Here is an 18,028-nt window from a genome sequence, read left to right as displayed (position 1 = left end):
CACCCTGCTCACCAGGTTCATTCAAGGGGAGAAGAATGTCAGAGCGGACCTGTTGAGCAGGGAGGGACAAGTACTTTCGACGGAGTGGATCTTGCATCAACAAGTATGCCAGAGGCTGTGGAATCTTTGGGGCAGCCCAGTGGTGGATCTTTTCGCTACCGCAGCGACAAAGAGGTTACCGAATTACTGTTCTCCAGTCCCAGACCCTCTTGCAGTCGCAGTAGATGCCTTCCTACTAGACTGGACGGGGCTAGACGCATACGCCTTTCCCCCGTTCAAGATTTTAGGAAGGGTAATGAAGAAATTCAGAGAAAGTCAAGGAACAAGGCTTACACTCATAGCTCCATACTGGCCGGCCCAAACTTGGTTCACAGAGGTACTGGAATGGACAGTGGATTCTCCGAGAAGACTACCCACAAGAGTAGATCTTCTCAAACAACCCCACTTCTACAGGTTCCACAAGAACACCCTCGCTCTGGGTCTGACTGCGTTCAGACTATCGAAAGACTTGTCAGAGCGAGGGGGTTTTCTAGAGAAGCAGCGAAGGCAGTTGCAAGAGCACAAAGAGCTTCAACTATCAAAGTGTACCAGTCGAAGTGGGAGAACTTCCGTAAATGGTGCAAGAATCGGAAGGTTTCTTCATCCAGTACCTCTGTGACCCAAATTGCAGATTTCCTTTTGTATCTGAAGAAGGAAGTGGGTTTGGCAAATCAAACCATTAAAGGATACAAAAGTATGTTATCTTCAGTGTTTAGGCACAGAGGATTAGATCTGTCCAATGACGCAGATCTTAGAGATCTTCTCAGATCGTTTAATACAAAGAAGGATCAACATTGCAGAGCTCCTTCTTGGAATCTTGATGTCGTACTCAAGTTCTTAGGAACGGATAGGTTTGAACCTATGAACAGTGCTTCGTTGAGAGAGATATCGAAGAAGACTATATTCTTGGTAGCCTTAGCTACAGCTAAGAGAATTAGTGAGCTGCAAGCTATTAACAAACAAGTAGGCTGGAAGCACAATAAAGCGGTTTGTTCATTCCAGGAAGATTTCTTAGCCAAGAATGAGAATCCTTCACATCCGTGGCCGAGGTCATTTGAAATTACAGGACTGGCCGATCTAGTAGGTCAAGAACAGGAAAGGGTTCTTTGCCCAGTAAGAGCCTTACGTTACTATGCAGAAAGGACAAAAAGCATCAGAGGGGCCTCAGGTTCTCTCCCTCTTGATTTGAGACTGCCTTGACAGAGTTACGCATTTCCAACCTATGGTTGAAACTGCGTAGCAGGCAAGAGGGCTTTCGAACTGGGAGAATTATCTCCTAGTTTGAATCTAAATGTCTCAATTTTTCTCTTACTTGATCATCTTCCAATCTCTTACTTTCTTTCTTTCTTTCTCAGTTGCTCCCCCTAGCTGTCCTCCTCTCTTCACTAAAACCCTCGTGTAGGTTAGGTAGGAGCTGGGTCTCTGAACTTAGGCTTTACCTTGATCCAAATGGCAGGGACTATAGCGGTTTGGTCCGCCGCTCGATTATGTTTGGACCCTGAGGATATTGATGTGATTCCACTCAATATTTATTGGGGCGGGACTATGTGGGACTTGCCTACGGAATCCGGGGAGGTTATAGTCTCCACGGTAGGACTCTCGGCAATTTATCCGGATTGCCCTCTAAAATAACATGAGTGGGGATGATTGCATACTAGCTATGCCCTCGGTCCTATCAAGCGGGGTTTTGCTTACACTTGAGCCAATCATGTTATGTTAGAGCCATCCCTTCGGGGTAGGGTAGGGAGTGGACATATGGGAGTTGGTCTCTGCTGTGTGTCTTTGGTGAGGGGGAAGTCTTTGTGAGGAGACCCAGTTTTTACCATTGCTTGCAGTTGGTTTCTCTGTATTTCAAAAAAAAACGAAAAAATGGAATATGACTCTGGAACTCAGTCCCCCGGAAAATAATGTGACCCCATGACACTAGATAACCATCTGACCCTGGAAACGAACAAGGACACCCTTTTGGACACTTCAATCCAAAATATAGCTACTATGGAGCCTTTTACTAGGCTAAAAAGATTTATCAAAAGAAAATTCCAGCCTAGCCCTTCGCTAGCTTTATTTGAATCACTATTTGGAAAAGACAGTTGGACAAGATATTTGACAATAGAAAGTGAAAACAAAATTTCAAATTTAAAATTGGAAAATTAAATTTATTTACTGACCAGATACCCAACAGAAAAACATGAAATTTCGTCAAACGCAAACAAATACATGGATAGTGGAAACCACTACTAAAGCCCAATCAGAAAACTACTTACAAATTACGAACATAGATAACATAAAAATAAAAGTCACCAAGCATAATAAAAACTTAATAGTATTTGTGGTACAATAATCCTGCCAAATAATGATGATGAACTAATAGATAAAAATATGTTGATGGACTCTCTTAAGAAAAGATATAAAAACATTGAAGACTGTGACATCTATGATATCCCAAGTAGGAAAAATCAAAAATCAATATACAGATAGCTAAATTGAAATTTGAAGGAAACGAACTCCCTTTAACAATTAAAGTATTAGGGCAGACGAGAGAGATAAGACCATATATCCCTAAACCACTACAGTGCAAATCATGTAATAAATATGGCCATTCAAATAAAAATTGTAGAGAAGCTCCAAGATGTGCATGTTGTGGATCATACAACACAACAACAAAATGGGACTGTGAAAACCCAATTTGTTCATGAAACTTACCTGACAGATATATATATAGCTGTATTTTCTGAAGTCCGACAGAATTTAAAAATTCGCGGCACACGCAGTGGGCGGTCCGGAGGTGGTAGTACCCATTCCCGCCGCTAGGAGGCGGATATCAGGAACTATTCCCATTTTCTATTCATATTTTTTTCTGTCGCCGGGTCGGTAACTGTTTACAGACCTCCGCCTAGGATTTTGAAAACTTCATTAGCCACTTAAGTATCCTAATTATTCTTTCGATTATTAACTTGGATTTGTGGCTAGGCATACGCTATCGTAGATTTTGTCATTGCATTGATGTCGAAGCTAGTTAGCCTAGTTTCAGACTTTGTTGTCTGCACGGTAAGGTGAGGCTACCGGAACTTTCGGTAGACACTCGCTTAGTATATATGACGTTTACATGTTTTCTTTGCATAAGGTAATTAGTGTAATGTGTGACTGATTACGGAAGAAGGAGGATTCATTTACGCATTTTAGAGCGTGTTAGAATCCGGAGTTTTCCTCCACAGTAAACAGAAGTTAGAAATAATGAACCTTCTAACCTCCTGTAGATTTGTATTTTGCCTAACCCTGTGGTATGGCTTACGGGCCTAGAAGAAGTGTCTGCTAGAGGATTACATCAAGTAATCTTAGACTAAAGTGCTGCTCTCCAATCAGTGTTGTGAAGTGTAGTGCCCCTTGTGTTGTGGAGGGGGCGTCAGATCGGCCCCATAATGCCTCTAGGCCTGGACCTCTGTCGGACTCCCATGACTCAGGGAGAGGGCATGTCGAAAGCCCGCAAGAGGGTTACGGGGGCTCCCCACCGATCTGGCGTCCCTTCGGCAGAACCTGTTGACGCTTCCCAGGCTGCTAAAGATCGTGCATCGTGCACGAATCTTGAAGGATTGCTGCTCGTCCTCCGAGGCGTCCTCCCCACACAGGGGTTGGAGTTCTCGGAAGGACTCACGCCCCCTAAAGAAGCTTGAGAGAAGAGGACGCTTCCGTCCTCTCTCTCGTCACGAGAGGATGAAAGAGTAAAGAGACCACATTTTCCCTTTTAGAAGAATGCACTGGCTCTTTTTCTAAGGGACATTTAAGGAGGCTCATTCATCTTGCCAGAAGAGTGATTTGAGCCTCCTGCGAGTGAACGCTCATGTATATATCATTTATACATTATTAAGGAGGCTCATTCATCTTGCCAGAAGAGTGATTTGAGCCTCCTGCGACGTGAACCGCTTCATGTATACATCATTTATACATTATTAAGAGGCTCATTCATCTTGCCAGAAGAGTGATTTGAGCCTCCTGGCCGACGGTGAACGCTCATGTATACATCATTTATACATTATTAAAGAGGCTCATTCATCTTGCCAGAAGAGTGATTTGAGCCTCCTGCGAGTGAACGCTCATGTATATGAACGCTCATGTATATATCACTTATACATTATTAAGGAGGTTCATTCATCTTGCCAGAAGAGTGATTTGAGCCTCCTGCGAGTGAACGCTCATGAAGTTAGAGCTGTTTCAACCTCGCTAGCATTCAAAAGAATTTGGTAAATCAAGGACATATTCGTCTCCTCTCCTCATGGCGCTCCGTATACGTTATGTAACGTTCGCTTTACTTCGAAAAAGCAAGCTGATAAGTTTGACGGCCGGCAAGCTGCTTTGCACAGTCAAACAACTTATGTCTCTGGTCGGCATAGGAAGGGCAATTTATTTAGACGTGAGGAAGCGTTTGGAGGTGCTCGACGTCCTATAAGTAGAGACATTCTCCAGGACGCTCGGCAAGCACCTTGCGGAAGACGAAAGCCATAACGTCTTCCTTTAGTGTTCACACTCTTCAGGACATCGTGCGGCTCTCCATGGAGACTCGCATGAGGACGTCCCTTAAAAATATTCAATGTCATACGCAAAACGCGGTTCGTCATAACATTGAGATGTTGGCAAGGTCGCTCGCCAGGACGCCTCTTGGCGGGCCTTGCATGCATCAAGGCGCTCAACGAGTTCCTCTCTGAAAACGTCGTTCAGAAGACTTGGTGTTCTCTGCTCAGACACGCTCGTAGCTAAGCAGGACGTTTTTTGAGGACGCTCAGCAGGACGCTTTCCAGGACGCTTTTCAGGACGCTCAGCAGGACGCTTTTCAGGACGCTCGGCAGGACGCTCAGCAGGACGCTTTCCAGCACGCTTTTGAGGACGCTCAGCAGGACGCTTTGGTGGACATTCGCCAGGACGCTTCGGTGGAAGCTCGGCAGGACGCTTTGCGAGAGAAAAGACTTGTTGAAGGCGTCTTATTTGCTGTTGAGGACATTTCTTTACAGAAATTTGGTTTTAAAAAAGGATTCGGAGTTAGCGGAGAGACATACCCGAATTTTTTCTCGATCTCTCTTTCCTCTTCATCGATTCTTTGAGAATCGGGAAGATTATATACTTGGATTCCTGGGTGATTTTCGGTCATGTTAAAGGGTTTTCCCCTATTAGCAAAGTGCTAATAGTTTTGTCAAGTCAGGACGTTTTCCCCATTGTCATTTAAGTGGGGGACCCTCATAAATGGGTAGTTCTCATTGACATAGATTTTAACGTTTTTATCGTTTAAGCGGATAAACTCATTAACAAATTTCGGAAAGAGCTCTCATTCATTTTCAGAGGCTCATCCGGGGTTAAGAGAAAGACTTGTAGACCATCCAGGAAGTCTTTTGTCCAATATCATAAGAACATTGAACGGTCTTTTTTTTCGATCCTCGGTTCTCTCTTGATGATCTCTATTCGAATATTACTCCCTTTCTTGGAAAGAGTCTGGCAAAGAGTCAAGGAGTTCTTTTAAAAGTCTCGTTCATTAGAACGTGGACAGTCGTTTTCCTTTCTTTCTCTCTTCCTCGTCGAGGACGATGTAGTAGAGAATTCGATGTTCAAATTACTACAATACTTACGTAGTTTATCTTTGCGTCATTTTGCTAACGCATGGGTCAAGTCATATACGCATATCGTATTTACCTCTGCGGATAGAAGCCGAAAGAACTGTTGTTCTAATGTATTTATTTGTTTTACACTCCCTTCAACCTTCCAAGAGTTTTCGGAGTAAGAACAACTCTTCAGGTATTGTTACGACAACACCAACTCAGCTTCTGTATTTAGCGAATTCTGTTCGTTTAAATAGGTCTGCTTGAGAGTTTCCTTTTGCTCGATAATATCATACCTATTCCTTCGTAAAGGGAGTAGCTGGCAACTCAGGCAGATAGTATTCTGTTCACCATTGAAGCTTTTATTTCTTCGAGGAAGACTTCTCCTTCACTCTTTTTGATAGAGATCGAAGGTGGTCGATCTCCAATCCTTATTTTGTTTTTTCTTGATGGAAAGGAATTAGGATGGAGATTGTTGTTCAGAATACTATAAATATACTACGTATATTAACCTCGCGACATGATTCTACTAAGCAGTTGAATTGTCCGAGGGGTAGGCGCATCCTAGTTATTCTACGGATTGCGACTTAGACGAGAAGTATTCTAATTGAACTGCAACACCAACTCAGCTTCTGCATTTAGCGAATTTTGTTTCGTTAAATATGCCTGCTTGAGAGTTCCCTTTTGCTCCGATAATTTCATACTATACCCTTCGTAAAAGGAGTAGCTGGCAACTCAGGCACATAGTGCGAGACGATGATCAAGGCTGCTGTTACTGTGATCTACGCAGTACCGGCTAGCTCGGTGTATGCGCGGTTGGTTACGTCTCTCTCCCTTGCGGGAATGGCTGAATAAACCGTCTCTCTGCCCTACAATCATGGATTTAGCCTCGGGTTGAGGAAATTTCTAGTAATCTTGAATGATTATACCTGCCGTTTACTTAGAAAATTTCAACAAGATATCTCTTATACTTGTTAGGTGCGGGGTTACTGCACGTACATCGTACGAATCTACCGCGGCTAGCACTATAATAATGCTCTCCTGCTTATGCAAAGCGCAGCCTTATTTGGGGAAGGAAGCAGGCTGAGTGAGGGAATGGATGAGTTTGCTGGGGACCATTTCCTCGCTGGAGAAGCTTGTTTTACCTGAATAAACAGCAATTCAGACCTCTACAAATTTTCCTCACGAAGAAATTGGAATAACATCAAAGATCTTGTAATTCTAATTTTTCTCTCAACGGCTTGAGGATCACTCGGGTGATAGCGAGAGGGGTGCAGACATCCGAACAGAGAACAGATGTTCTGGCACATTGTCTGAAAGAATTGGAAGCCAAATTGGTCGGCTCTCCATTCCTCGAAGGGTGAGTTTGGATCGAGTGGCCCAAATCATCTCGGATAATTTCTCAGCTCTCTCATAGCTCGAGAGAGAGGAATTGGTTATGGGCTTGGGCACGGAACGTAACGATCCTCAAGAGGTTCGTTAAACTAGTGCACGTCCGTGCGGGTCTTCTCGATCGAAGGCAACAACTACTGACGTCTGAGTAATCCTCACTTAGAAGTATGTCGAAAGGGTGGAGGAGAGACTGAGGGCGTCCTTTGTTAAGTTTTTTCGTAAATAATATGAAGACGAAGGAGCTTCCTCTTAAGTTGTTCCCTTATTCATGATCCTAGAGGATTAGCTTTAGTCGCACATGTTGCCTCTAAGAGGTTGGATTCACAGAGGTCAGGTAATTCAGAGAATTGTCCAAAGACCCTTCCCGAGAGAATCGGTGTAATCTAACATCGTCACTTAGTGAAGTATCTAATATCTCTCCTCTCTGAGTCTGAAGGCGTTCAGACTATCGAGAAGCGATAAGATCTTCAAGATTAATGGCAGTCTCTTGGCCAAGGCAGAGCAGTGCTGCCTATTTTCAGTTTTCAATCGGAGGGGGCCGTTTCTGGAGATAGTGAAGGGAAATGACTGTTCCTCCACCTCGACCTCTGTGGAATTTCGTTATGGTTCTATCTTTCCGTATGAAGTATGAGATAAGATAGAAGTCCTAACTATTGTAGAATATGCAAATATGTGTTGACGGCCTCTAGGCTCAGAGATTCGGTTCTGTCAAAACAACAAAGCTTCACGATCTTGAGGTCTGTGGAGATCTTGAAATTCTCTGGATCAAAGGTTCCGGCATGAACTTAGACGTAGTCTGAGTTTCTGATGCCAAAAGCATTTCGAACCTATCCTTTCTGCGAACTTAATACACATGACAGAAAGGCTAATATTCCAAACCGCTCTAGCCACGGCAAGGAGGGTTAGTGAGGTTTTAGCATCATCAGAGGTTTTGGCGGTTTAAAGGAAATAATGGTCTGTCCTCTAAGCCTTCCATTTCTTGATAAGAACGAAAACCTGTCTAACCCTTGACCCGAAGGCTTGGAGACCAAGGGGTATGGCACAAATTATTGGGCAAGGGTGGGCATTAGAGAGTCCTGTGCCCTGTAGGGTCTCTCAAGTTTTATCTTGATAAAACTATAGAAAGTCAAGGGTCAACGGACAATCTGCGGTGTTCCGTAAAAAAGACCAAACTGGTTCATGTCCAAGAACACCCTGGCATTTATAGCCAAGGAGTTCTTTAAGAGGTCTCATTCATTATGTTTGCATAAACATTTGAGATATTTTCTTAATATCAATGCTCAAGAGGTGAGGGGCGGCGGCCTCGGAAGCATTTCAACAGAGCATGACACTCAGTAAACATCCTGATGTGTCACGCTTTAGAGAAGCAACTCTGGATTCGCTTCACACTCCCGACAATCTGCGGTGTTCCGTAAAAGACCAGACTGGTTCATGTCCAAGAACACCCTGGGCATTATAGACAAGGGAGTTCTTTTAAGAGGTCTCATTCATTATGTTTGCATAAAGATTTGAGATTTTTTCTTAATATGAATGCTCAAGAGGTGAGGGCGCGGCCTCGGAAGCATTTCAACAGAGCATGACACTCCAGTAACCATCCTGAGTGCCACGCTTTAGCGAAGCAACTCTGTGTTCGCTTCACACTTCCCGACGGGATGTGAAGACGACATTTCAGATTCCGTAAGTCGTAGGACCATACATATCCGTAGATATATTATTGGGGTGCGGAGAAAGCACAAATCCTATCCTATAGAAAAGGATAGGTGTGCTTTTAACTTTGAAGGGTTGGTCGCTGAGGCGCGTTCCTTTTCTTTAGCCTCGAAGTTATGGAACTAACTTTGATAGGTTAGGTCAGGTGGTGGTTTTAGCTTCGGTGCCCTCAGAAGTATGGTCATATGGTCTAGTCACATTGTGGTCACGCCCCCGTTGACAGATCATCTAGAGCACACCAGCATTACAGGTCTCTACCTCGCTGGCAACTCTAGTAACGCCAGAAGCAGACTTTGGTGACAGTAATCACGAAGTCGCTATGCTAACAGAGGTCAGGAACCAAGATGTATATCATCTACTTAATTTAGTTTCCCAAAAATCCTATTCTGTCTCTTTCCCACCATCCGAAGGTGGGATTCAGCTATATATATATCTGTCAGGTAAGTTTCATGAACAAAATGTTATTGTTATAATACAATTAAGTTTGTTCATACTTACCTGGCAGATATATATAATTAAAGTGCCCACCCACCTCCCCTCAGGAGACAGTGGCACTGATAAAATATGAATAGAAAAATGGGAATAGTTCCTGATATCCGCCTCCCAGCGGCGGGAATGGGTACTACCACCTGGCCGCCCACTGCGTGTGCCGCGAATTTTTAAATTCTGTCGGACTTCAGAAAATACAGCTATATATATCTGCCAGGTAAGTATGAACAAAACTTAATTGTATTATAACAATAACATTTTGCATAAATTGTGGTCAGAATCACCACTCAAGATCAAAGGAATGCGCATATTACTTATACAACACTGAACTAAAAATCTTACAAGAAAGGAGTGAATGTCAATAAGAGAAGCGAGATAGAACTAAAAGTAAGAGGTTTACAAGACCAGCAAGGAAAAACACATATAAAGAGGTGGTAAATAAAGAAGCGCAAAAACCAAAATTCCTAGAATATTGAATAGTATAAATCAAACTGAAAATACTCATGATATAAAGGCCCAAAATTCAAGCTCGGAAGCTACAGAACATATAAGCAACACAAATTTATATAATATATTACCAACACCAGAAATGCAAGAAGACATGATGAATGTGGAGGACAAGCAAAATACAAGAGCTAAGTCAAAAGACAAAAAAAGACTACAGTACTTGAAACAACCCCACCCAAATCCAAGAAACAAATTAAAACAATCAGTAAGACCCAAAATCTGTATGGAAAAAAAATGAATACCGAGAAGACAAAGTCAACGAAAATTGCTTGCAACTAAAAATGAAAAAAGAGAAACCCAAATAAAAGAGAAAGTTAAAACATCAGATAAAATTGAAGAAAGTATTGAAATAGAACCAAGATCAAAAGCCATTTAAATGCACCTCTAATAAAAAAGAAACACCTGAGACTCTTCAGCCAATAAAGAAAACAATAGCAAAAATACATCACCCACCGAAAGAAGAACAAAGTACAGCAAAATTATACAACTTCAATAAAATTCAAAGTTCAGGAAAACAAATAAAGATATTAAAACAAACCCAAAACCTTTTTAAAATGTCTATTTTACAATGGAATATTAGAGGATACGTATCAAATAATGAAACTTAAAATCATTAATTAGAGAATGTAATGCAAATATCATTTGCTTACAGGAACTAAAATAGGTAACAATGTCTCAATGCTGGCATAAATTATAATGTGTGGAAATCAACACAAATTTAAATGACAACAGCCAAGGAGGAACTGCAATCATAACGCATTCTTCAATCAAATGCCAGCCTGTTAGGATAACTCAGTAATACAGGCATGTGCAGTTCAAAGTATTCCTGGAAAAAAAAATAAAACACTATTGCTCAATATACATGAACCATCTTTAGAAAGTCGCTTAATAGATCATCTTGGGAATAATAGACATTACAGGTGGAAGATTTAGAAAATCTAATAGAACAATTACCAAAACCTTACCTATTAGTAGGTGACTTCAACGCCAAACATCCATGTGGGAATACATCATCTGACAGGAGAGGAAAAACACTGTCCTAGAATTTTATAGATAACAAAAAATTTGATTATTTTTAAAGATGGTTCTCCAACAAAAGATTTGATGTTTATCATAATAGCACCTCTGCAATAGACAGCACTTTATGTTCCCCAGAAATTGCCACAGATTGCAGTTGGAAAGTAAATAATAATTTATTGGGAGTGGACCACTGGCCAATACAAATTGAGCTAAAAAAATAATAATAATATAACATATATACCGAAGAGGAAAATGGAGGAAGCAAATTGGAATTTATATAAAGAGAAACGGTGATTAACAAAAAACTATCTGACTTTACAAACCACATAGATGCTTATGAACATCTAGTAAAAACAATAGATGATAAAGCAAATGAAAACTTTTCCTGTTACCTCGGGCAATCCAACTAGACCACTGGTACCCTGGGTGGAATGAAGAATGTAAGCAGCAAGAAAGATAACAAGAACATGCTTTAGAAGATATCTGAGACATAAATGTGAAGCCAATAGAATTGCATATTTGAGAGCTAAAGCAAAGCAGAAAAGAATATTCAAGATAGCCCAAAGAAATTCATGGAAAAAATATATTAATAATATAAATTCTAAAACTCAAGACAAAGAAATCTGGAAGAAAAAATAAATAAACTGCAGGGTAGATATCGGCCAGAACCATTACCTACATTAAAAGTAGAAAACAACTATATTTCAAACCCCAGACTAGTAGCAAATGAATTGGGTAAATGCTTCGCCAAAACATCTAGTATCTCGAACTATACAAAAAAAAATTCCAATTAAAAATCAAAAATTATGTCCCAATACAATAAAATCTAATAATCGGGAAATCTATAATCTTCCTTTCACCATGGAAGAACTGGGGAAATGTCTGAAAACTTGCAAGTCCAACAGCTCCAGGGGAAGACAACATTAGATATGAAATGATAAAAAATCTTCCAGATGAAAGCAAAACCTTTTTATTAGAAATTTTAAATGAATTATGGCACTCTCACAGATGCCTAAAACCTGGAAAGAATCTTTAATCATACCAGGCTTAAAACCAGGAAAAGACCAGAGTCCACCAAGCAGCTATAGGCCAATAGCCCTTACTAGCTGTCTAAGTAAGATATTTGAAAAAATGGTGAATAACAGATTAATATGGGTATTAGAAAATAAACAGCTATTGGTTCAAACAGACAGTTTTTTGGATTCAGGGAAAAATAAAAGTACCATAGATCCCCTCTTAATGATTACAAGAGAGATACAAAATGCAATGGTTGGTAAAAAACAAACAATAGGAGTATTTTTGATTTAGAGAAGGCATATGATACCACCTGGAGGGGAGGGATTTTAAAAAAAAAATTGATAGAATGGGGAATAGGAGGCAATTTATATGAATATATTAGGGAATTCCATCTGAAAGATATATAAAAGTCAAAGTGGGGGCAGAAATCTCTGAATCATTTATCCAGGAGGAAGGAATCCCCCAAGGTAGTGTACTAAGCGTGCGTTGTTTGCAATAGCAATAAATGAGATAATTGAAATGATCCCACGAGGAGTCCAAGGATCCCTTTTTGTAGATGACTTCGTCTATATAGAGTAGTGGTGAAAAAGCGCTAGACATAACCAACAGATTGCAAGCAGCCATAAGTAGATAAAAAAATGGGCCGATAACAAGGGTTTTAAATTTTCACCGCAAAAAAACAAAAGCAGTCAGATTTACTAGATCAAGAAAAACAGGAATTTAATTCCTACTTTATTCATAAAAATAATGCTATTAATAATAATATGATGAGATTAAATTCTCTCGGTGTAATACTTGATATAAAAAAACTTACATTTAAAGAACATATAGAACAACTGGCAATAAAAACGTGAGAAAATCCTTAAATATAATAAAAGTAATTGCGCATAAAGACTGGGGTGGCTGATAGAAACCTCTCTGATAAAAGTATATAAGGCTATTTGTCTAAGTAAACTTGATTATGCATGTCAAGTATGTGGTATGCTCTAAAACCCTATTAACAAAACTGGCATGTCATACATAACATGGGTATTAGACTATGCACTGGAGCTACAGAACTTCCCCGCGTGGAAAGTCTGTATGTATAAGCAGGAATAGATCCCCTGAAAGTACGAAAGAGAAGAAATGGGATTAAAATATATAGCTAAAATAAATAACCTTAATGATAATCCAAACACCAAATATATGAAGAACATAGCAAATAATTATGACAATAAACCAAGAGCCTCTAAACCATTGGAGAATAGATTAAAACCTGATATAGAACATCTAAAATTAGGAACAAGTAGCATATCAAAAATAACCACTCCTAAAATACCTCCGTGGAGACATGCTAAAATAGAAATCTGTGAGAAATCATTTAATAAGAATGTAACAGATGCACAATTAAAGAGTGAATTTATGTCACACCAGGAAAAAACATAAACGGGATATTAGTATTATACAGATGGTTCCAAGTCGAAGGAGGGTGTAGGCTATGCTGTAGTAACAAAAAATATAAATATAAGGGGAAAAAAATTCCAAAAATATGCTCGATATTCACTGCAGAGATAAATGCTATATTAGAGGCTATAAAACATGCCTTTATGGTGGAAAGGCAAACGATACCTTTGTAATATACACGGATTCTTACAGTGCTTTAGAAGCGCTAAGACAATACACAGTTTCTCATCCCGTAATTGAAGAAATAAGGGAGTGGATTGATATAATAGTAAAACGAAATCTATAAATATAAAACGTTGGGTCCCTTCCCATGTGAGCATAAAGGGTAATGAAGAGGTGGATAAAGAAGCCAAAAAGGCAGTAAAAAGGAGTCTATCAAAAAAAAATACAAATACCTTACAATGACATTAAAACAACAAATAAATGAATACTGTAAATCAAAATGGGAAAAAGAATGGCTAGAATTGAATCATAAATTAAAGCATATTAAACCATCTGTAAAACCTTGGAATAGACAATAATGTCAAAGAAGGGAAGATGTCATATTAACAAGATTAAGAATAGGACACACATACTTAACGCACAAATACTTGATGTTGCAAGGCGAGAAAGACTGGCATTACTGTGACCATTGTCGTACTCTGGTCACATCCGTCATCTACTAACTAAATGCAATAAATTCGAAAGAAAACGAAGATCCAACAACATATATAAACATACCACTTGAAGAACTATTGGGAGAAAATGCCCCACTTCAAAATATAGTAAAATATCTCAAAGAAATAAACCTGCTTTATATGATATAACGTCTTATAATTTCATAGTTATACAGTAAGCGCTGAATGGCCTTTGCTGCCCCAGTGCTTGGTGTTACACCTAAACTTTATAAAACCAACCAACCAACCTCAGGTTCTCTCTGGTGTTCTGTGAAAGATCCTACTAGACCCATGTCTAAAAATGCTATGGCTTTTTTCGTAAGAGAGGTCATTAAGGAAGCACATTTGCTTTGCCAGGAAGAAAGCTTCGGTTTGCTTAAGGTTAAAGCTCACGAAGTGAGAGCGGTAGCTACGTCCTTGGCATTCAGAAAAAATTTAGCCCTCAAGGACATTACAGACTCTACGTTTTGGAGGACAAATTCAGTCTTTGCTTCGCATTACCTCAGAGACGTGAAGACAACTTTTGATAATTGTCAAACGTTGGGCCCGTACGTATCTTCAGGTACAGTACTGGGCAAAGGAGTTTCCACCCCATAACCTACTAACATGCTAGGCTATTATTTTAATTAGGTTATAGAGTTTTATGGTTGTCTGAGAAGGTTATTGCCTGCTCAGTTTATGATGTAGTTATTCTTTATAGTGATTGTGTGTGGTTCAGGTGACTAACTTTCCTAGCATGAATGCCCGTGGTAAATGAGGGCTAGGGTTTCCTGTCAGCAAATTGGTCATGTCCAGTTGTCAGACCCTTGTTATTAGCTTTCTCAACAAACAGGTCACATCCTAGTTGAGAGCTACTAAGGTTTAGCAGGCTAAGAGGCAGGACCTACGAAGTCAGCTACCTTAGCAGGTAAGGAACCTAATAGTAATTTTAAAAATTATTTAATTTTTAAATTATGACGATGTTGCTCTTTGACCCACCTCCAAATGTGTCAATCAGCTATATATATACCTGCCAGGTAAGTGTCATGCATAAAAATGATATTGTTATGATACAATAAAGTTTTATGCATACTTACCTGGCAGGTATATATATAGCTTATCCTCTTGTCGCACTGGCAGAATTTCAAAACTCGCGGCAACCGCTAGTACACTGGTAGTTCAGGTGATCGCCACCCCGTTCCCGTGGTGCTGGTGCTCGGAACCATTCCCATTTTCTTCAGATTTTCTCTGAACCCTGTCTCCTGAGGGGAGGAGGGTGGGAATTTAATTATATATACCTGCCAGGTAAGTATGCATAAAACTTTATTGTATCATAACAATATCATTTTTATTATAAAAATGTCATATTTAGTATGAGTTGTAAAGCCTTTTGGCCTATTGTTGCAGCAGGGACGCTTTCTCTTGAACCAAATACTATGATAGTAACCTTGCTTTCTATCTTATTGTTAGCAGTCAGGGAATCCCACTATGTACTCTATGTATTGAATTCTGGGAACATGAAGGTATACATTGGTGTATAGGAGCACACCATATATGAAGGTGGTAGTTGTCTTTAGTGTTGGACTGTCTGTTATGGACTTTTGACAAAGGCACAGGAGTCACTAGTACTCTACAAGATAGAGTTCTTTTTCCCTTTAAGGATCCTTTGATAAGTCTCACTATGAGGGCCTAACACCTGTTGTGGCTCCAACGTCTGGTGACAGTACGTACCTATAAGAATCACACAACAGGTAGGAATGTTGAAAAGCTTTTATTCTACTCATTAAAGAGCTTTTAGTTTGCTTGGCTGAACAATTGTTTCTCTGGCTGCACTAACCCACCATCCTCATTCAATATGGTAGTGCGGTAGTCAGCTAACTTTAACAGTAGGTCATTTTCATTTCATCTTAGTGGATGGTCACAAAGAATTCTGAAAAGAACATAAACATTCCATCGCCGGCCTGGTGGGAAACAGGTAATTACAGAGACAGTCCTAGCAGGTTAGCCATGCATTAATTATTCATTTGTTCCGACACGGCATACAAACCTTCGGTCCTTTACAATAGGAAGGTACTAGCGGGCAGCTGGATAGGTCGTAAGCTTTCGAACAAGGGGTTCGGTAGTTAACTGCTTGTCCGACAGGCGCGCATGCGCGCGACTGGTAGGTAAACAAACCACTTTGCTTTCGGCCCTACTGGCGTCGTGGAGTGTATCATCGCTCTCTGCCCACTTTATCGTCGTGCTTTCGCATGGTTGTGTTTTTCTTTTTTTTTGTTTCTATTTATCTAGTGAAACTGAATTGTAAGTACAATCATTTCATATTTATTTCCATTGAATCAATTGTGAATTAAAGGATCTTGGTTTCACCACGCCCTCGATTACCCCCCCCGAGCCGGGATGAAGGCGTAAGTGCGGGAATTCATTTTCCAGAAAGATCGTATTGTGTATGCGTGCGGAGGGGGGCAGCCGCTCGCCGAGCCGTATATTTTGGTTGAAATGTGTAGATGAAAATCGTAAGAAGTGCTCTTTTCATTTATATTTTTTTGACCGTATGCTCGTTGCGAGCGAATGCGCTCGGACACGGAAAACTTATTCTGTATGGAAGTGGCAATCGCAAGTACAGTATTCTTTTTCATTTTCATTTTATATATTTATTTTGATTGTAGCAATACTTTCCATTTTGGACAGTTTCCGAGCTTACCCGGAAATTGATCTTTTCCCCTTTTTATTTGAATGAAGTGAAATCGCAAGTGCAGTTCTTTTTCATTTCATATTTTTATTGAGATTGCATTGTTTTACTGGGATCAATGTTTTCCGCTATTTACCGGGAATTGATCCTTCCCCTTTTTATTTGTATGAAGTGAAATCGCAAGCGCAGTATTCTTTTCATTTCATATATATATTGATTGCATCAATTCATTATGGATCAAGGTTTCCATAAACCTTGATCCATAAAGGTAAGGAATGGATCCTTTTACCCTTGCGCTCGGTACCGAGGGCGCAAATGCGCTCGATCCGAGCCCTTATTCATTGTGAAGTGAATCGTAATGCAAGATTCTTTTTCATTTTATTCTTTTTATTATTGATTGCATCAATAATTATTGGTTCAAGTTCCGCTCAGTCAGAATTGATCCTTATGCCCTTGGATTCGGGCCGATGGCACGATTGCTCTCGGGCTCTTATATTATTGTTGGGTACATGGGTGCTGTGCGGGGGTGGGGAACGAGAACCCCCCCCCCGCTCAGCTTCACAGATGGCCCTTCCCTTGGGGGGGGGTGGGGGGGGGGGAGGTTATCGGCGTTCTTCTCCTCGCCCGATCCGTCGAGAGCGGGGGAGGGCGCTCGGTGCCCGATGTACAATTGTATTCGGGGTCTTCCACTCGTTCGGAGAGGGCTCACCCCCCACGCGCGAGGGGACTTCCCCCCACTAATCGCTACTACTGTTATTTCCGCAGGTGCTACTGCCACGAGGGTGGACCTTGGTGAGGTATGGGCGTCCTTCCATTTGCAGGGCGTGCTAGTGTCCAGGGGCTGCGGTTCTATGTCTCGGGCCTACTGCGGTCACCATGGAGTGGTGACCACGCTCCAGGTGACGACGTCCCCTCCTCACCTGGTGTAATCACCTCACGTGGTAACAGTCTTGCCTACAGCCGCTGTGAAGTGCCGTTCGCCAGTACCGAGAGGGGGGCGTGCCGCCGCCGCTCGTGGTTGCCGCGCTGCAGCGACCACACTTCCGCTGCCCTAGAGCTCGCCCCTGGACCTGCCGCCGGTACCAGGATGTTGCTGGCTGCTGCTCCAACTTCCTGTGTTCCCGGTGCTGCCTGCCGTACCTGCCGATTCTGGGCTGACTGTCCATGCAGTTGCTGCGCTGGCTGTCCCTGCCGTTGCTGCGCTGGCTGTCCCTGCGTTGCTGCGCTGGCGGTCCTACCGATGCTGTGCTGGCTGTGCCTGCTGTTCCTGAGATGCCCATACCTGCTGATGTCGTCCCTGTTCGTGGTGGTACTACCCCAGACTTTGGTCTGTCTGTACAGGTGCGTCCGGGCCCTGTAGCTTCGGCTACAGCAGCCCCGGCTCCGCCCTGGATAGCAGATCTTACGTCTGTCCTGAGGAAGCTGACGAAGAAGAGGAGGAAGGTGTCGTCGTCGTCGTCTTCATCTTCTTCATCGTCGTCGGCTGCGCCTCTTCCCCTTCGACTTCT

At 41.4% G+C, this 18,028-nt stretch overlaps 1 protein-coding gene and 1 pseudogene across 2 annotated transcripts in view; one reads left to right on the top strand and one right to left on the bottom strand.

Annotated features, from left to right (window-relative positions):
• The window catches only part of LOC135195087 (vesicle-associated membrane protein 4-like), a 196,925-nt gene that overhangs the window by 25,175 nt on the left and 153,722 nt on the right, over window positions 1–18,028 (top strand). The window lies entirely within an intron of this gene.
• The window catches only part of LOC135226933 (periodic tryptophan protein 2 homolog), a 79,041-nt pseudogene continuing 71,492 nt past the window's right edge, over window positions 10,480–18,028 (bottom strand).

This window comes from Macrobrachium nipponense, chromosome 15, assembly GCF_015104395.2.
Source record: "Macrobrachium nipponense isolate FS-2020 chromosome 15, ASM1510439v2, whole genome shotgun sequence".
In the NCBI taxonomy this organism is placed as follows: domain Eukaryota; kingdom Metazoa; phylum Arthropoda; class Malacostraca; order Decapoda; family Palaemonidae; genus Macrobrachium; species Macrobrachium nipponense.
Note: the sequence above shows the minus strand (reverse complement) of the source record. Positions and strands in the feature narration are given on the sequence as shown.